Below are 14,760 nucleotides of genomic sequence, written 5' to 3' on the forward strand. Positions count from 1 at the left end.
ATGTAGTCTCCCATTCAAATGCAAACCAGGGTGGACTCTGCTTAACAAAGAGGACAAGTCATGCTTGTTACCACAAAACCCGCTCTCCTCCCTTAATATAGTGAGGTTGTGCAATTGTATCACTCAGATAGGACTATCGGACCGATATGCCCACTATTGGGCATTTTCAGAAGGATTTCTGATAGGATAGCAGGGAGCCCCAATAAATCTGACTAAATTCCCTGCTGCCCTATCAGAAATCCTTCCACTTCCAACAGCAATATCGGGACAAAACTTGGAGATAGTCTCTCCAAGCTGTTTCCAGGCTAGTTTAAATTCCTAGTCTGCAGCTGGCTTAGAGAGACCTTTTAAGCACTGCACCCCCCCAAATGTGGAGTGGGGATCCAAGGTAACCCCTCAGAGAGTTCCCACTGACCTCATGGGTGCTTCCTGGGGTATTGCCTTTGATCCCCCACCCCAAGGGGGTGCCGTCCTTTAAATCCAGATCAGGAGTCAGTTTGGAGAGAAAATTTCTCCACATCAGCTTTCGATAAGGATTATCCGTTGCTGACCTGACACCAATAATGAGTGTCAGGGAGGTTGTATTGGCCTCCCCAGATTTTGCTTGCATATCATTATCAGATGGGCATTGATCCAATATTCCTGGTTGTGCACAAATTAGTAGATAAACCAATGGTCTAACTTGGTATAAGGCAGCTTCCTATGTCTCTGTGTTCAACAGAGTGAGTGCAGGTGTGGGTTAAGAATTAAACAGGAAAATCAGGAAGGGGGTTGTTGGCCCACTGAAAGAATAGCCTTTTTTTTTTCCCCTCATGCGCACTTCAGATCACAGCTGTCAAAGCCATATGCTAACTGCTTCTCCACTCTGCAGAACTCTACGTTAAATAAGACTTACCTGACGTGAAAAAGCACATTTTTCATATTGTCATTTTGCTGAGTTGGCCATTTCACTACAGCTATGGCTTGCAAACAGACTGCAAGAAGATTGGATGGGAAAGAAATTCTACTCAGTCACAGGAGGCAGAACAATCTGAGCAGAGCAGACATTTCAAATTGCCTAATATTTTTACGAAGTGATTTATTTGGATGCTTGCACTTATGCTGGTAGTCGGAGTAGCTGATTTACAGAAAGTAAACTTCCTTCTGCATTGTGTTTCCAAATATATAGAACCAAAATACTGCAGATTATTCAACTAAATTCCGCAATTTGGAAAAATGGCCCATTACAGAAAATGGATTCATTATATGTGCTATAACTAGGCTCCAGACTTCTCTGGAGGTTATCAGTTTAACTGGAACTCTGTGATATGCTGCTGATTTGCCAAGAAGCATCAACTCCCATATTTTTCGTCACCATTCCCATTCGCAACGATCCCACCCGAGGAAGTGGAGGGGCGGGGGGAAACAGCTCATTGCAAAATAGGAATGGTGACGAGAAATATGGGAGTTGATGCTTCTTGGCAAATCAGCAGCCTGCCACAGAGTTCCAGTCCCAAAGAAGAGCTGGTCTTATGGCAGCAAGCATGATTGAATTGTGCCTTTTGTTAAGCAGGGTCCACCCTGGTTGGATGGGTGAGTGCTGAATGATATTCCCCTTAGGGGATGGGCTCATAGCTCAGTGGAAAAGCATCTGCACACTTGCATGCAGAAGGTCCCTGTTTCCCTCCCTGGCATCTCCATGTAGGGCAGGAGAGACTCCTGCCTGGAATCTTGGAGAGCCACTGCCGGTCAGTGTAAACAATACTAAGCTAGATGGACCAAGTGTCTGACTCATCATAAGGCAGCTTTATGTCCTGTGTTCCTAAGAAATTTCAGGGGCAGCACTACCCAGCTTTGGGTTCCTTTGGAGGAGAGAATTCTGGAGACTTACAGAGTCTTTGTAATATTTGCTTTATTTACAAATATGCAAACAGAGCATAAGTGAAGACAAGGAGGAAGCACTCCTACAAAGCATCAGATCTGCTCCCTGATACCAGATCCCCAGAGAAAGGAACCTGTCAGTGGTGGCGGGTGAGGTGGTTTTCTAGTAAAACTGCTACTACTGACCAATGCCAGGAAATTTCTCACGCGGGGCTTTCAAAGCCCTCCCCCTTACCCCGCCCCCTACTTCTAATGTCAGACATGGGAAGTTAGCCACACCCCCACATCTTATGTCAGATGTGGGGACATGATCTAGCTCCCAAATGGTGCTGCACTGCACAGCCCCATTTGGGAGTTAGATCAAGGCCAGCACTGTGTTTGCCGCGTGGCCAGGAGCAGCTCTTCCTGCCTTTAAGGCAGGGAGAATTGCTCCTGGCCATGCCGCAAATGCAGCGCAGGCCATTTAACTCCCAAACAGGGGCCACATGGCCCCGTTCAGGAGCTAAACCACCACCCTGCATCTGACATCAGATGTGGGGGGCATGTCTGGGTCATGAGGCGCGGCCCCTGAGTGGCAGTGGCCCGGGTTCTTTGAACCCGGTCGCCTAATGGTGGCTACGCTCCTGGGTGGAGGTGGTGGTGTCAGTGTGAAGAGAGCAGCTAGCTAACTAACTTTACTCTGTTAGCAGCTGCTTCTGCTAACTGATTAAAAAGGCACCTTTCAGACAGGTGCTTTTCAAAGCCTTCTATTTATCATGGGGAAAGCAACTGGCCTTATCCAACCCTAGCACAGCATTCCTTCAGGGACTGATGCTGGTGTTACCTTGCATTTCTTTTTAGACTGTGAGCCCTTTGGGGACAGGGGAGCATCTATCTATCTATCTATCTATCTATCTATCTATCTATCTATCTATCTGAAAACCACTGTGAAACCTTCTGTTGAAAAGTGGTATATAAATGTTTGCAGTTGTAGAGCACAGCGAGTGGAAGACCATGGGCACACCACTGCACCAGCATGCAAAGAGGCCGGCTCGGTAGATAGTTGGCTACCCTGCCTCGAGCCAAGAGGTGAAGTTTCTGGCCTTCCCGGGGAGAGCAAGCTGGGTGAAGGAGGAGGACAGAAGACTGTGTGTGCTAAAGAGAGGGGAGCTGGTCTTGGGGTAGCAAGCGTGACTTGTCCTCTTAGCTAAGCAGGGTCTGCCCTGATTGCATATGAATGGGAGACTAGAAGTGTAAGCACTGTCAGATATCTAACCCACCCACCTCCCGGGGATGGAGCCGCTCTGGGAAGAGCAGAAGGTTCCAAGTTCCCTCCCTGGCAGCATCTCCAAGATATGGCTGAGAGAGATTCCTGCCTGCAACCTTGGAGAAGCTGCTACCGGTCTGTGAAAACAATACTGAGCTAGATAGACCAATGGTCTGACTCAGTATATGGCAGCTTCCTATGTTCCTAAACCTAACCAGGTGAAGAATTTGCAGTTAAGAAGCAGGGGCCTTGAGAACTCTGTACCTAGACAGCAGACTGGGCATCAGTTTCAACTGTATTTATTCTCAAATTATCCAATTTTTATCAAAATATGCATATATAATACCAATAAACATAGGCAAATTTTAGGCAAAGTGGAGACTTTGGGGGTGAAAAGCATCCTCAGTTTCCATTGGGGGGGTGATGGATATTGAGTTTTTTTACCATCTAGACCTGGTAACCCTAGGGGTACTGCAACCAGCACTGAGCAGGCGCATGGTTCCTCAGTGGGTAGTCACCCGTGTGACATAGCAGCCAGCCCCAGGGTGACTATCCAGTAGCCAGGGCAACAAACCACTTGGCAATCATGTGCTTGCACAATAGAAAACATAGAGACATTCAGCATCCTCTGGTCGTACCTCCCATCCAGCCCCAACACAGCATCTCTCCAGTGCTGGTTGCTGGTGTTCACTTTCTATTTCCTTTTAGAATGGGAACCTTCTTGAATAGGGAATCATCTTATTTATTGAGGTCATTCACACAATCACAAACTCTGTCTTACCTGGGTATGGGAGCTGTGTGTGCTCCCAATGTTTGGTTGTGTGCAAGCAAGGTAAGAGGAAAACCTGGGTAGAAGTGATTGTGTGGAAGCAAGGTAGGAGGTAAAGCTCCTACCTTGCTTCCACACAATCACTTCTACAGTGGTTTTCCTCCTATCTTGCTTCCACTGAACCGAAAATTTGGAGCACACACAGCTCCCAAACCTGGGTAGAACACAGTTTTTTATTGTGTTCATGGCCTCGTTATTTATTTTTCAATGTAAACCACTTTGAGTACTTTTGTTCCAAAGCAATATATAAGTATTGGTAGTCGTGGCAGTACAGGCCATTGTGAGTGGGAATTATGGGAGATGTAGTCCAACAAGAGCTGGAGGGCTGCAGTTTGAGAGCCTTGATTAAGAGGCTGGTTGTGAGGGGTCAAAGCTTATCATAGAGCGGAGCTGCACAACTTTGGACCTTCTGCAGATGTTGGCCTACAACTCCCATAATCATTTATTATTGGCCACTGGGGTTGGGGATTATAGGAGATGTAGTCCAAAAACAGCTGGCGGACCAAAATCGTGCAGCCCTACTGTACAGCAAAGCTAAGAATGTGGAAGGTCTCAGATTCATTCAGCATTCCCAGTTTAAAGAGTCTCAGCTAACCGGTCAAGAAAAGACCTCTACTCGAGGCTCTGGACAGTCTCTGACAATCAGAGGCTGACATCCAGACTAGCAAAGTGCCTGTGCAGTTGTGTTGTGCTAGTGCAAGGCTGTTGCACTAGCGAGTTGCACGAACTCTGGAGCTTGCATTCCAGATCAGTGTTGCGCTAGTGCAGATATGTTCATGCTGGCACAACAAGCTGCACAACTGGAGGCACGCCTCATCTGTTTCGCTGGCAGGGAACATCTGCGGAAGAGCATAATTCTGAGAATCCTCGTTACTTTGGATATGTGATCTTCTTGAACCAGCGTAGCTTTGTTCATAGCACAAGCACTTCGTTAGTCTGGATGTCTACCAGAGTAGACCATGAGACCGTTCTCACGTGCAGCCTAACCCTGGTTAGGCTGCGCAAGAGAATCGCCAGGATCCGCCGAGAGAACCTCTACCTAGCCCCAATATTTGCCCCAGCTGTTAGCCGAGGTTAAGGGAGCCAGCACTCCTTTTCCCCTGGCTACTTGCCCGTGTGTGAGCACAGGCTACTTCCAGACTGGCCACACAGAGATGGGGGGCCCAAGAGTGCCCGTCTCTTGGGTGAATCCCTACATGCAACATGCATGTCGTGCATTGCATTGTGGGGTTCACAGATGCCGCAACAACAAGTTCCAGCCCCGGATATCTCTGCCCTGCTCCGTGCCTCACAGAGCAGAGCTTCTGGAGTGGGAGTGCGAAACGTGCTCCCACCACCAATCCCTCCATCGTCCGCGGGGAAGGTAAGCTTTTTTGAGCCTTCCATGCACCCCACACACCCACTCACTCTCGGCAATCATGAGAATCACCCCAGTATCGGAGTTGATAAAGCAACTTCAGGTGTTCAGGGAGCTATTAAAACAAATGGTCTTTAAATGGCATTAACAAGAACCCATTGTTCTGTCTTTTCCACATTCTTCCACCCTTAATCATAATTCTGTTTCATTATTACAGTAGAGTGGAAAACATTAATTTGCTCCCCTCCCATCCACTCCTTCCATGGCCTTTCCTATCTGTCTCCACAGTCTGTTTCCTCTGTTATCTTTATTGACAAAGGGAGAAGACAAAAATCTTGCTTTTAAGTGGCCTCGGTGGCAGCAAATGGTGCCGAATGATATCCTGCTTTTATCCAAAACACAAATGAAGCCAGGAACGTCTTCAGCCGCCTACCAAGTCAATGGTTGTTGCTTTGCACAAAGGTCAGTTGGTGAGGAGACAGGTCTGGCTGCAAGCAAGAACCCTACACTGGGCCAGTCTCCCAAGTGCTGCAGTAAATCTGCCCTACTCACACTGGCACTGCACTCCTCCCACAATCCTTCATTCCCCTTCCTTGCTGCTGAGTGCTGGAAGAACTGTGCCTTTAGCAGCAACTTGCCATCCAGAAATGTAGAAGGTAGGACTTTTTCTTGCACAGAAGTGGGGAACATTTCAACTGCTACATTTGTGGGTGTCTGGTAATGATGAAAGGTGGTTGTTATTGAAAGCATGGGTTTCCAGAAAGCCCATAAAAAGGGGGATGCATGCACCACTGAGGGAAATCATTCCACAGAACTGGAGCGATAGATGTAAAGCAGGGCTTCCCAACCGGTGGTCCTCCAGATGTTGCTTTACTACAACTCCCATCATCCCCAACCATAATTTATTGTGGCTCAGAATGATGGGAGTTGTAGTTCAGCAGCATCTGGAGCAGGGTTTCTTAATCTTGGGCCCCCAGATGTTGTTGGACTACAACTCCCAGAATCCCCAGCCACAAAGGCCATGTCTGGGGATTCTGGGAGTTGTAGTCCAACAACATCTGGGGGTCCAAGGTTAAGAAACCCTGATCTGGAGGACCACAGATTGGGAAGCTCTGATGACAATTACTTCCTTCTTACTTTGATAGTTTGCACCTGGACCAGCCCTAGCATGAAAAAGGACAAAGCAAGTCACTTCAGTGGGGAATATGTAGGAGTGGCAGATTTGGGGCCATCCCCCCCCGCCCCCTGCACTTGCTCACCTCTTCTGTAGCTAGCAGCAGCACAAAGCCACTGGCATCACTCTAGCCAGCTCAACTTTATGGGTGACACCACTCTAGCCCAACTCTATAGGCAAAAACATCCTCCTCTTCTCCATGCCTCCTCTTCCACTTCTTCTGTCTCCTCCATGACTGCCACCACTGCCAAGCACCGTCGCATCTATTTATTATTTATTTATTCAAATATATATATATACACACACACACACCCTGCCCTTCCTAAAATGGCTCGGGCGGTTCACACTAAAATTTAAAAAAAACATGATAATTACAATCAGAAACCAATTCAAAGCGGATTAAATTACAATTAAAACTAATTATCATTGGAAGCCAGGCTAAAATGATGAGTCTTTAAGGCTCTCCTGAAGGCCTCCAAGAAGCTCTGGCAGCAACAGTAACATTCTTGGAAGTGATGGGGGTGGCTCTCCCACAGGGGCTGGATCCTGGAAACGGGAAGTGGGGCATGGTGGCAGAAGTTGGTGTCCTGCTTCAGCCATCAAAATGTCGTGGGCCAGCTTGAAGTAAAAAGCAGGCATCGGAGTAAATGATCGAAGCTGGCAATCAGAAATTCTGCCAAGGAAAAAGTGAGCAAGGCTTCCTACTGCTCTCCATAAAACTGTGGAAGTTGAGCCCCATCCAAGGGCCAAATTAACCATGCCTACAGCAGATCCACAGCCAACATACAGAGGAACGTTGCTCATGTGCTTCCTGCGTGTCTGGAATTCCTTCGAGGAATTCACAGCTATTCACTCCACCAATCTCGAGTCAGAGGTCCCTCCTTTGCTCAGCCCCATCCCTCAAGGCTCTGCAGTACATCAGGGCAAGGTTCCTCCCAAGGAGTAATGTGTCATCTCAGGGGTCCAAGATGCAGCCCTTGTAGGAGAGCAACCCACGTCATCCCCAGAACCCCAATAATGTTGCCATTGTCAGATCCAGGCCAAGCTGCAATGCTAGAAGAGTTTCCTGAGGTGAAAGGGTCTCCTCAAGATGGGGAGACACAGCTAGATCCGGCTGCAGGAGATAAGGCTGAGTATTGTCAGGAGGTGGGTGGGCCCCTCCTGACCCCTCTTTAAGTCCTCTGCTCTCAGCTCTCAGTTGCCGGTGCAATGGCTCTTTCTGCTTGACTCCCTATCTGTCTTCCCATCCTGAGACCAGTCTGCTCAGTTGCCTTGCTACCTTGTGACACTGCTGCCCTACTGCCTGCTTCATCCAAGTGGGGATAGGATATCAGGAAAGCAGGTGTGCAGCACTAGTCTCTGCACTTCTGAAGCGCAAGTGCTCTTGTGAAATGGAGGGCAATGCTCCAGAAGCACTCTGACTTATGGAAACATGTCCCTGAGGACAGTGTGACCATCGGGGACGTGTTTCTTTGTCAAAATGTGCTACTGGAGCAAAGGAGATCAGCAAAAAGCCTACCCTCCCTCAATTACACAAGAGTATTCACTCTTCAGAAGCGTGGAGACTAGCACTGCACACCTGGTTTCTTAAGAAGCATGCATGCAATATTAATCTCTACATCAACGGATGTGTTTAAACCCAAACTATATAGGAAGTAGTGGGGTGCAAGTGAGGAATGCAGAATCCTCCCTGCTGCCCACAGTGTGGTTCCCCACAGCTCTTTATCTCTGTACATTTTTCTGCTCAGCCAGACTCGGCTGTTGGAAGAGTGCTCAGAAAAAAGCATTTGTGCAGCAGGCGAAAGGAGATTTCTGCACTCCTCCACTGCACATGCCTGTCTCCTGTTAAAAATGCACTGGGCTTTCCCCATCGGCCCACCCATTTTTACTACATGATTGGGGTATATACATGTTTAAACACTCATAACTGCTGCCATTGGTATTTCACATTTTTGCTGGCCACCATTGCTACTAGATAATATTTATCCTTCAGGCGCATTGAAATACTTCAAAGGCGCAAATATATGTAAGCTTTTGGGAAGGATAACACACTAGCCTCCTGACCAAACATTGCAAGGATATGAATGCCCACCCAGCATAGCAACGCCTCGTCCCCTCCACACCCACTGCTAATCAAATAGCTGACATAGTTTGCAGTCCTACCCCATGGGTGGAAGTCATAGAAAAGTTAGGATAAACTGCAGCCGCCTTTTCGACAGAAGTTTGTCCAACGTTTCCTTAAACTTTGTGGAAGGGCTCTAAAATTAATGAAGCAGCTGCTTAATTGTGATTTGGTGTGCTTCATCCAATAGCTTGAAATAACACATTTACATGGCTGAGCATTCTATGTGGTCTTTCTTTGTTCTCTGAGGAACTGCAATAAAGAAGATTTTAAACTGCATGAGATAGTAACTTTGGACATATCTGTTCTACAGATTTATATCACCATTATTTCTTATCACTTTGCTATGTAAATTGCTTTGAGAACATCTTTGTTGAAAATCAGGATATAAATATTAATCGTAATCATCATCGTCATCGTCATCATCATCATCTCAATTTTACAAAATGATCTTCAGTGTAACTTAAGGAAAGACCATAGCTCAGGAGAAGAGCATCTGCTTTGCATGCAGAAGGTCCGAGGTTCAATCCCTGGCAGCATCTTCAGGTAGGGCCGGGAAATATCCCTGCCTGCAACTTTGGAGAAGCTTCTGCCAGCCAGTGTAGACAGTACTGAGCTAGATGACCTGATGATCTGACTTGATATAAGCCAGCTTCCTATGTAACTTATGTAATTGGCATGACTTCCTCCAGTGAATTCTGGGAACTGTAGTTTGGTGAGGAAGTTTTAGGAAAATGTTTTAGAAATTCCTTCCTACCCCAAAATATGGTTCCTAGGATTTTCAGAGGAGAGGGAACGAACACTAGAGCAAACTGGACCAAAACTGTAGTGCAGACATGCTCTTTCTGCACCAACACATGTTCAAAATACCAAGGCATTTTCCAAATGGCAAGCTTTGCGTTGGAAGAAAGTGTTGCAAGGTGCGATGGAATGGTGCAGTGGTTTCAAGGTGCAAGTAAAGGGTAAGGAAAGGAAAGTCAATGCTTCGTGGGAGGCTGGTGGCCATACATATTGCTGTGCTGTCTACTGCAACATGGTTTCCAGGTGGCGGATGTCCATATTCTCCTTGAACCGCATGATCAGATCCCTCCTCCTGCTCCATTTTTGGCCAATGGGGTTGCGGCGGGAGTGGAGGCAGGGGGTGACATGATGGCCTTTTAAAAAAAGAATTCTAGGCACAAAGCCTTCGGGAGGGGAAAGCACCGATCCAAAACAAAAATTTAATTGCAGCGTTGCACCCTTGCACAAGCGCTCCAACAAAAAAATCCTCACACACACAAACAAAACAGTGGCAGAGAGAGAGTGACGGCAGGGGAGTCGAGACAGCTGTCCTCCTTGCTTCGCCCCCGAAATGCAGTGAGCAAAGCAAGCCCAGGCAAAGCCTCTCGGAGCCCCGTTACAAAGAGCTGCCACCAGAGGCGTAACTAGGGAAAACGGCACCCGGGGCAAGCACTGAAATGGCGCCCCCCCCCGCCCCCCAACATACTATATTATACTTGGGTTTTTCCTCACAAGCGCCCGCCGCCGCCGCCAAGCCAGGCCACTGACTGGCCGCCAGGCGCCAGCAAAGCAATGGGGGGGGGCGCGGGCAGCGCGGAAGGGACTGTTCGTGGGGGAGGGGGTGCCGACGCGCTCCCTTGACTGCTGCAGCGCTGCTGCACTGAGCAGGAAACATTTGTATTAACAAAAAAATTTTAAAAAATTAAAAAAAAAATTTTGTCATGGCAGCGCCCCCCACGTGACCAGAAAAGATGGCGCCCGGGGCACGTGCCCCCCCTGCCCCCCTATAGTTATGCCTCTGGCTGCTACTGCCACCTTTGCTTGAAGCGAGCTCAGAAGAGCCTCAGAAGAGCCCTGGGGAGGCAGGAGGGGGGAGCGCTCCAGAGGGCAGCAAGGAGGGATGGCTGCCTACCTGCCCGCCCGCTGCTCCCCCTTTGCACAATGAAAAATAAGGAAAAATAAGAAATAAAAGAAAAAATAAAAAGATAAAAATAACATTGAAGCTGGAAGGGGCAATAGGGACAGATCACACACACACACACACACACACCCGCCGCCCGGCTAAATGAACCATCCAGACCAAACCTCTTACATCACAGAAACATCATTGCAACCCTCCTTCAACAGAAAAATACTGCTACTTTCCTGCTACGCAGATGCAACATTGTACCGCCACAGTGCAGCAATAAAACCCGAAATAGGGCATCAGAAATATGGGCAGCACCTTACTGACAGTGATGTTGGGACACAGGCAGTATGGAAGCATACTTAGTGGACACGTTGCGAAACCGTTGCAGCGTGTAACCTGGAAACTGCCCAGGAGCAAGCCTTTGAACTGCACAGAACACTTCTTCAAAATTAAATGTTCAGAGGGAGAAAAGGCATGGTTCGCACAATCATTTGAACCTAGTTTTAATGTGAATTACAAACATTAGCGTGTCTGTGTGAACCCATCCCAAGGTGGTTTAAGGCCCGAGGTAAATCTGAGATTCCCACTTTGGCATGGGTTCACAGAATCACACTAATATCAGTAATCCACCTTAAACCTAGATTTGAACAACTGTGTGAACCAGGTCAAAGTGTTCCAAGAACTTATTTCCACATTGCCAGGGTTGGCAGTTGTACCTCTAGCTGGTAATTCCTAAATTACTTCCTCTAGAGATAATTCCAACTGTACCTCTAGCTGGTAATTCCTAAACTGAGAGATTCCTGGGTCAGGAAGATGCCAGCTGCACATATTTTCAGAGCTGGTTTACATGAATATACGTGACGAAGTAAATGAGATGGCCAAATAAATAAATAGAGGTTCCATAAGACCATAAGAACATCCCTGCTGGATCAGGCCCAAGGCCCATCTAGTCCAGCATCATGTTTCCGACTAGTAGCCGTTGATAGACCTCTCCTCCGTTATCCATTATCCATTTCTGAGCAGAACCGCCCATGTGTCGTTCCCTCTCTGTTGCCTTAATGATTTTGTGTGTGTGGATATGTGCGTGTCTCGCTGGTGGGAGTGCTACAAAACAGGCAGTGATCAAGGCATATGGGTTAGCACAGCTCATCCTCGTCCCATCTTCAGTGGATAAAGAAATGGCCTATAGGTTAGCATGCCTCAGCCTCTCCCCATCATTGGTTAATGATGATGGGATTACGATATCAGCATTTGTTTCTGTCCTGGCACCTTCCTTCACAAGTGTGTGTGTGTGTGTGTGTGTGTGTGTGTGTGTGTGTGTGTGTGTGTGTGTGAGATTTATTTCTATAATAAAGCGAAATTCCATTGCAACGGCCCCGGTGAACACCACACATTGAGTTGACTGCCTTTACAGTTGAGGGAGAGTAAGAAAGTGATACCTTTACAGTCACCACTCCTTGGCCATGCTGGGCTGCCCCATCAAAAATAACCTCAGCCAAGTGGAGCGGAGGGCTGCATCTGTGTTGCCTTGGCAACAGAGATGCAGCTCTGCAAAGGCCTGGAGACCTCACAGGAGGCACAATGAAAAATAAGGGGAAAATAAGGGGAAAGAGAGAGACTCAAACCTCAGACAGCTCCCAGGGGAAAGGGTTCAGGAGCTTGGCTAGCTCCACGTAGAAACTCACACACGCTGGGTCTAGCAACATAAGAGGAATGTTGCTCCAGCACCTACTTGGTACAGACTGTCAGTTTTTCTGGCTGCTGGACAGGCAAAATGAATTGGTCCTACCCCTTCCCAAGGGTGGAGAACTGGTCTTACAGTAGTGAGCATGAATTGTCCCCTTTGCTAAGCAGGGCTCCCCTTGGTTTGTATTTGTATGGGAGACTACATGTGAGGGCTGTAAGGTATTTCCCTTAGGGGATGGGGTCGTAGCTGAGTGGTAGAGCATCTGCATACCTGCTTGCATAAGGTCCCAGGTTCACTCCCTGGCAGCATCTCTGGTAAGGTGGGGAATGATTCCTTGGTGGGGAATGATTCCTTGGAGGGCTGCTGCCAGTCAGTGTAGATTATCTTGAACTGGATGGTCTGACTCAGTAGACGGTGGCTTCTTATGTTCCTCTGAAAGCTTAATGAGGCCATGCCTCATTTTCTAAATGCTGGCTCTGGAAGTGCTGGGGACACTTCTGCTAGGACTGGCAGATCCCCAGGTGACTCCTCTGAGTCAGAGGAGGGCTGTGTCCTCAGGCCGGGGTAGAGATGCTGGCTCAGGATCTCCGGGTTCTTCGACTGTGGAGGGTCCTTGTAGCATCCAGGGTCATCCAAGGTCCTGGCAACATCCCCTGGGCATCCAGGGTCTGAGCTGTAGGTCGCCGCACTCTTTCTTATCCTCTGAATTGTCCATCCTGCCCCTCACTTGTGGGGGAGTTCCTGGATCCAGGTTCATGGCAAATACTGTCTCACAAAAGAGGCCACCACCTGTACTCTGCTGCTTCATCTAGATGTAACCAGCTTTAGTTGCAGTAGGGTAGATTGTGGCTGGACATTACCATCTTCTTAATGGTAAGTGGAGTTTGATAATGCAACCATCCCCCTGCAGGGTGGACTCTCCCACATAAGGTCTTCAAGGAGATACTAGACAGCCATCTATTAGGGATGCTCCTCCAGCTCTAGATTTCCTGCACCGAGGAGGGGGTTAGACTAGATGACTTACAGGACCCCTTCCACCTCTGTGATTCTATGAATCCTTTCCATGTGTATCCAAGATGAGTGCTCCCAATCTCTTCCACTACCCAAAGTTTGGGAAGTAGTATTCTAATCCGTAGGACAAATGAATTCATAGAATTAATAAGTTATTTTTGGCAAGACAGCACCACCACCACCGCAGAATTGTGTTCTGTATGTCTGTGTTAGGAAACCTGAACCAATAATTTCAGGACTTTGTCAAAACCACAAAATCCCTTCGCATATTGCAAAATAGATTTACAGCGTGTTTTCTGATGCCTGGGAAGTACTGCGGTCCTTGGGGTTACAATAAAGTGGAATCTGTGCTAATATACTGAGCAGCCTCCGCTGAAGAAAATTACCTATTTGAATACAAAATAATAATTTTCCATCCAGCTAGTGAGAGTTGGGGTTTTACGGAGTCCTTGGACTAGATCCAGTATATATGTGTATGAAATATTAATATTCATCATTGTAAAACCACGAGAACAGCTCTGCTGGTTCAGGCCCAAGGCCTATATAGTCCAGCATCCTGTTTCACACAGTGGCCCACCAGATTGGTGTATTTTCTGAGTCAAAATGTGCATGTTTATTAATGTTTATGTTTATTAATGCCAGACATAAACTGGGGGGGGGGGAGTTAAATTCTGATACTGAACAAAATAAAACTTAAATAACTTTGTAATTTGAAAGATCCATACAACCATATTTTCACATGTTTTCCCAGCCCATGCATGACAATAATAATCGGAGAGCTTGCCCCTTTTTTGAAATCAGGTTAGTGGCGACCAGCAGCAGGGCCTTTTGGGGTGTGGCTCCCCATTGATGGAATGCTCTTCCCAGGAGAGCTTGTGTGATGCCTACTCTTTGGTCTTTTAGGTACCAGGAGAAGACCTTTTTCTTTTCCCAGACTTTTTAAAATGCCAGCAGAGTTGGTTTTAGTCTGTGTGATTCTCCCCCTCCTGTTATACTCCAATTATTGTGAGTCTGCTAATTGTTTAACTCTTGTTAGCCACCCCGAAAGACACACTAATAATAATAATAACAATAAGCAATATCAAGAGCCTGGAAGAGAAAGAACATTACAAATGCTTGGGCATTCTCCAGGCTGATAACATCGCACACACTGAAGTTAAAAGAAAAATAGGAAGTGAATATATCAGGAGAGTTAGAAAAATCCTCAAGTCCAAACTCAATGGCGGGAACACCATACAAGCCATAAACACCTGGGCTATACCTGTTATCAGATACACTGCAGGAATAATAGACTGGACCCAGGCAGAGCTAGAGACGCTAGATCGTAAGACCAGGAAAATCATGACCATCAATCATGCTCTGCACCCCCGCAGTGATGTCGATAGGCTATACCTCCCTCGCAGCTCAGGTGGAAGAGGAGTGCTGCATGTCCATCAAACAGTAGAGGAGAAGAGAGGACTTGAAGAATATATCAAGGACAGTGAAGAAGATGCACTTCGAATGGTCAATAATGTGAAACTATTCAACATCAATGAAACAAAGCAGGCCTACAAGAAAGAACAAGT

At 47.2% G+C, this 14,760-nt stretch overlaps 1 protein-coding gene across 3 annotated transcripts in view; it reads left to right on the plus strand.

Annotated features, from left to right (window-relative positions):
- The window catches only part of RHOJ (ras homolog family member J), a 103,911-nt gene that overhangs the window by 48,432 nt on the left and 40,719 nt on the right, over positions 1–14,760 (plus strand). The window lies entirely within an intron of this gene.

The sequence above is a fragment of the Hemicordylus capensis genome, chromosome 1 (genome assembly GCF_027244095.1).
Source record: "Hemicordylus capensis ecotype Gifberg chromosome 1, rHemCap1.1.pri, whole genome shotgun sequence".
NCBI classification, from domain to species: Eukaryota; Metazoa; Chordata; class Lepidosauria; order Squamata; family Cordylidae; genus Hemicordylus; species Hemicordylus capensis.